Genomic DNA, 6,307 nt, shown 5'->3' with positions numbered 1-6,307 from the left:
TTCTACCAAACATTCAAAGAAGATTTATACCTATCCTTCTCCAACTCTGCCAGAAAATTGAAGGAAAACTTCTAAATTCATTTGGTGATGTTACCAAAACAAACCAAAGACACCACAAAAACAATAAAAAAAAAAAAAGAAAGAAAGAAAGAAAAAGAAAAACAAACTACAGGCCAATATCTCTAATGAGCATAAATGTAAAAATCCTCAAAAAATATGAGCAAGCCACATTCAAAAATACATATTCAAAAATACAAAAATACATTCTATAAGTGGGATTTATTGTAAGCATACAAAGATGGTTTAATATTTGCCTCTTGATCAATATGATTCTCCACTTCAACAAAATGAAAATTGGCAATTATATGATCATCTTAATAAGTGAAGAAAAAGCATTTGACAGAATTAATTCATTCATGCTAAATGTCTCAACAAAGTGCGTTTAGAGGGAGCATACTTCGACATAATAAAAGCCATATATGGAAAAAACCATAGCCAGTCTCATATTCAATGGTGAAAAATTGGAAGCTTTTTCTCTAAGATCAAGAACAAGATAGAGATACCCACCTCATCACTTTTATTCAACATAGTAGTGGAAATCTTAGCCATAGCAATAAGGCAAGAAAAAGAAAGAATGCATCCAAATTGATAAGAAGTAAAACTGTTCACAGATGACATGATACTACACTATACATAGAAAACCCTAAAGGTTACACCAAAAAACTCTTCAAATTGATAAATGAGCTTGATAAAGTAGCAGCTACAAATCAATATACAGAAATCTATTGCATTTCTATATGCTAAAAACAAACTATCAGAAAGAGAAATTGAGAAAACATTCCCATATGCAATTGTATCAAACAGAATAAAAGGAGGTGAAAGAGCCTATTCTGAAAAACCATAAGATATTAAGGAAATTGAAAAGGACCGAAAAAAAATAAGTGGAAAGACATGCCATGCTTATTGATTGGAAGAATCCATATTGTGAAAATGTTAATACTACCAAAGCCATCTTAATCCAAAGCAATCCCTATAAAAATACCAATGGTATTTTTCATAGAAGTATACTAAAATTTGTGTGGAACCACTGAAGAATCTGAATAGTCAAAGCATCTTCAGAAAGAACAAAGCTGGAGGCATCATGCTCCAAAATTTCAAATTATGCCACAAAGCTATAGTAATCAAAACAGGTACTGATTGTGTTCCAAGATGGCAACATAGGAAGACCCTGAATTCACCTCCTCCATGGACACTTGAAATATACACCTACTGATAGAGCAGTTCCTCCTGAAGGAGAACTGTTTGAATAGCTTCTATACAACCTGAGATGGAGAGATCACATAGAGAATGACAAGAAAAATGGAAACATGGTAACAAATGGAACCCCAAACCCCAATGCTGAAAATTACAGCAGGGAGGGTCGATACTGAGCAACCAGGAGCAAATTGGTCTGCCCTGGAAAACAGTTAAAAAAAAAAAAAAAAAGCTGCAGTTTAAAAGGGTAAGCTAGAATTTGAAGGAACTATCCTTAGAACCCTACCAAATGGTGAGGAAGCTGCTGAAATCTTCGGGGTCCAAAGGGCTAGTGAAAGCCATGATTTATGCTCACCTTCCATGTTGAGACCACAAACAGGAGTAGGGTTCCAAGTACAATCGCAAGCCTGCCACGTCAACAAGCAATAGTTCTCTATTCCATACAAGCACAGGATACCTTGGAGCATAGAAAATAAGCCACAATTTAAAAGAGCAACTAGAATATGAAGGAACTAGTCCTAGAGCCCTGCCACATGGTGGGGGAACTACTGGAACTCCCTGGCTCCAGAGTGCCTGGTGAACATCATGGTTTACTGCCCCTTCCCCTTGATACCATAGTCAGGAATATGGTCTGGATGCCCTAGCTGGCCCACTGCCCCATTGAATCTCAGGCATCTATCCCATATACCAACCCCTGCCATCACACCAAGGTGGCTGACATGCCACAGACCTGGACAAACCTGGTCAGTGCTCACTATAGCTTCACCTTTTGGGCTAAGGAGACACAGGTGCAGAGTACCATGAACACTAATCCATATCATTTAAGTGACCCATATAACTTAAGCTCCAGAGAGCTGGGTGCTAGGGCTCCCCAGTCCAGGGTGCTCTAGGTCATCCTAGATCATGCCTGCTTCAGTTCCACTCACCCCATCAAGGTGCTCCCTGTGTGGAGTATCCCAGAAACCCCCAGTCCAGGACCACCTCAGTTCTAGCCACCCTACCATGACACACCTTTGTACGAAATGGCCAGGGCTCCCTGGCCCACATCCTGCCTCAGAACCAGGCTCTCTACCATTGCACACCCATAACACTCTCACCCACACTTGCCTCAGCTCTAATAGCCCTGCCAGGGTCCTCCCCTGCATTGAGCACCATGCAACACCCAGCCTACACCCACTTCAGGGTCAGCTGTCTTGCCAGGGGCAGCCCCAGCATAAGCGTCCTATGCATGACCCCATGCCCCAAATAACCAGAACACTAGCCAGCCAGTCAAAGTCACCAGGCACAGACAGCCTACACAGGGGATGATCATATACTAGACAATTTCTTCAAGCTTAAGAGGAGTAGCTATTCCACCTAATTCATGGAAACAAATACAGAAAGTCAAGCAAAATGAGGAGACAGTGGATATGCTCCAAATGAAAAAAATAAGACAAAACCCAAGAAAAAGAACCAAGTGAAACAGAGACAAGCAATATACCCAATAAAGAGTTTAAAAGAAATATCATGGGTGTCTGGATGGTTCAGTTGGTTAAGGATTTGCCTTTAACTCAGGTCATGATCCAGGGTCCTTGGACTGAGCCTCACATCAGGCTCTCTGCTCAACGGGAAGCCTGGTTCTCCCTCTTCCTCTCCTTTTCCCCCAGCGCTCATGCTCTGTGTCAAATAAATGAATAAATAAAATTGTTAAAAATTTTAAAATAAAGTAAAATAAAATAATTATATAAATGAATGAATAAAAGACTCACTAGACTGGAAAGACGAGTGAAAGAGCTCAGTGAGGACTTCAACAAAGAGACAGAACATATAAAAAGGAACTAATGAGAGTTCAAGAACACAGTATCTGAAGTGGAAAACACACTAGAGGAAATCTGCAGTAATTTAGAGGACATGGAAGAAATGATAAGTGAACTGGGAGAGAAGGTAATAGAAAGCACCCAATCTGATCAGTAAAAAGAAAAAAGAATTTCAAAAAATGAAGATAGGTTAAGAGATTTCTAGGGCAACATCAAGCACACAAATATTCACATTAAAGGGGTCCAAGAAGAAGAAGAGAGAAAGAGGCAGAAAACCTATTTGAAGAAATAATAGTTGAAAATTTTCCCAAGCTATGAAGGAAACAAACATTCAGGTTGAGAAATCAGAGTACCAACAAGACAAACCCAAGGAGGTCCACACCGTAACATATGATAATTAAAATGTCAAAGGTTAAAAATAAAGAGAGAATTTTAAAAGCAGCAAGAGAGAAGTTAAAAGTTATGTACAAGGGTAACTCCATAGGGTCATCAGCTAATTTTTTCAGCAGAAACTTTGTGGAACAAAGGGAGTGGCATGATGTATTCTGGAAGGAGCCAAAAGGGAAAAAAAAACCCACAACCAAGAATATTCTAGCTACCAAGGTTATCATTTGGAATAGAAAAAGAGATGAAGAGTTTCCCAGACAAACAAAAGTGAAAGGAGTTCATTATCATTAAACTGGCCTTACAAGAAATGTTAAAAGGACTTTGTTAAGTGGCAAAGAAAAGCCCATAGTTAGAAGTAAGAAAATTATGAATAAAAAGATGTGAAGTATGACAACATATATATAAAACATGAAGGCAGGGTGTTAAAAAGGAAGTTCTTTTAGCTTATGTTATAATTTAGTGGCTATCAACTCAATATAGACTGCCTTTTACCTATGATGTTATATACAAATCTCATAGTAACTACAAACCCCAAACCTAAACTAGATATGCGAAAAATAAAGAGGAAAAGAGGCCAAGGTTAATAGTAAAGAAAGTCATTACCATAAAGAAAGAGAGGAAGAGAAAAGAAAGGGACAGAGAAGAACTACAAGAACAGCCGGAAAACAGTGAACAAAATTGCAGCAAGTATATATCTGTCAGGAAATACTTTAATTGTTAAGTGATGTAAATGCTCCAGTCAAAAGACACAGTGTGGTGGAATGGATTTAAAAAAAAAAAAAAGACCCTTCTAGATATGGCCTACAAGAGACTCACTCCATACCTCAAAACACATAGAGACTGAAAATTAAAAGTATAGAAAAAGATACTCCATGCAAGGGGCGGGGGGAAGCACGACTATCAATATTTATAGAAGACAAAATAAATTTTAAAAAGATTGCAAAAAAAGATAAAGAGGGGCATTACAGAATGATTAAGGGATCAATCCAGCAAGAGGATATAGTCACCACAAGTATCTATACACCCAACATTGGGGCACATTAAATACAGCAAATGCTAACAGACATAAAGGGAGAGATTCACAATGATACAATAATAGTAGGAGATTTTTAACAACCCATTTACATCAATGGGTAGATTATCCAGGCAGCAAATCAATAAGGGAAGAGTGTCTTTGAATGTTTGAATGACACATTAGAAAGACTTAACAGAGTGTGTGTGTGTGTGTGTGTGTGTGTGTATTATTCCATCCAAAAACAACAGAATACACATTTTTAAAGTCCACATAGAACATTCTCCAGGTGAGATCACATGTTAGACCACTAACAAGTCTCAATAAATTTAAGAAGATTGAAATCAAATCATGCATCCTTTTCTTTTCTTTTTAAATATTTTTTTAAAGATTTTATTTATTTGACAGAGAGAGAGGGATCACAAGTAGGCAGAGAGATGGGGAAGCAGGCTCCCTGCTGAGCAGAGAGCCCGATGTGGGGCTCGATCCCTGGACCCTGGGATCATGACCTGAGCTGAAGGCAGAGGCTTTAACCCACTGAGCCACCCAGGTACCCCTTCTTTTCTTTTTTTAAAAATTAATTTAATTTTATTTTTTTCAGTGTTCCAAAATTCATTGTTAAGCACCACACCCAGTGCTCCATGCAATAGTGCCCTCCTTAATACCCACCACCAAACTCACCGCCCCCCAAAACCCTCAGTTTGTTTCTCAGAGTCCACAGTCTCTCATGGTTTGTCTCCCCTCTTTTTCAACCACAAATATAGTATCAAACTAAAATTACACATACTCATACAAAACTGAAAGAAAAGAACCCACAAACACATGGAAGGTAACCAACATGTTACTAAATACCCAATGGGTCAATGAAGAAATGAAAGACTAAGTAAAAAAAAAACATGAAGACAAATGAAATGACAATGGACCAAAATCTCTGGGATGTGATGGCAGTGGTTCTAGGAAAGAAATATTTACAGTGATACAGGCCTACCTCAAGAAACAAGAAAATCTCAAATAAACAATGTAACCTATACCTAATGGTCTACCTAAAGAAAAAGAAGAAGAAACAAAGCTCAAGATTGGTAGAAGGAAAGAAATAATAAAGATCAGGGCAAAAATAAATGACATAGAGACTAAAAAAAAAAAAAATAGAAAAGATGAATAAGAGCTATTTCTTTGAAAAAAGATAGACAAAACTGGCAAGCCTTTAGCCAGACTTACAAGAAAAAAGAGGACGCAAGTAAATAAAATCATTAACAAAAGAAAAGAGGTTACAAGTGATACCACAGAAACATAAAGGATTATAAAAGAAAACTATTAAAATTATATGCCAACAAGTTGGACTACAAAGAAGAAATGGATTAATTCCTAGAAACATAAAATCTTCCAAAATTGAACGAGGAAGAATAGAAAATCTAAACAGATGAAATTGAATGAGTAAAAAACAAAACAAAACAAAACAAAAACCTCCCAAAGATCAAAAGTTTAGGACCAGATAAATCGACAGCTTAAATTCTATCAAACATTTAAAAAACAGTTAATACCCATTCTCCTTGATCTGCCCCAAAAAATAAGAGGAAGGAAAGCTTCCAAATACATTCTATGAGGCTAGCATTATCCTGCTACCAAAACCAGACAAAGACATTACAAAAAAAAAATAAAAATACAGGCCAATATCCTTGAACACAGGAGCAAAAGTCTTCAACACAATATTAGCAAAACAATAAAAGGTTATTCAACAATACATTAAAAGGATCATTCACCATGATCAAGTGGGACTTATTTCAGGGTTACTGGATGGTTCAATATTCACAAATCAATCAATGTGCTATACCACATTAACAAAACAAAGGATAAGAAT

This window comes from Mustela erminea, chromosome 4 (genome assembly GCF_009829155.1).
Source record: "Mustela erminea isolate mMusErm1 chromosome 4, mMusErm1.Pri, whole genome shotgun sequence".
In the NCBI taxonomy this organism is placed as follows: Eukaryota; Metazoa; Chordata; class Mammalia; order Carnivora; family Mustelidae; genus Mustela; species Mustela erminea.
This window is presented reverse-complemented; position numbering follows the sequence as displayed.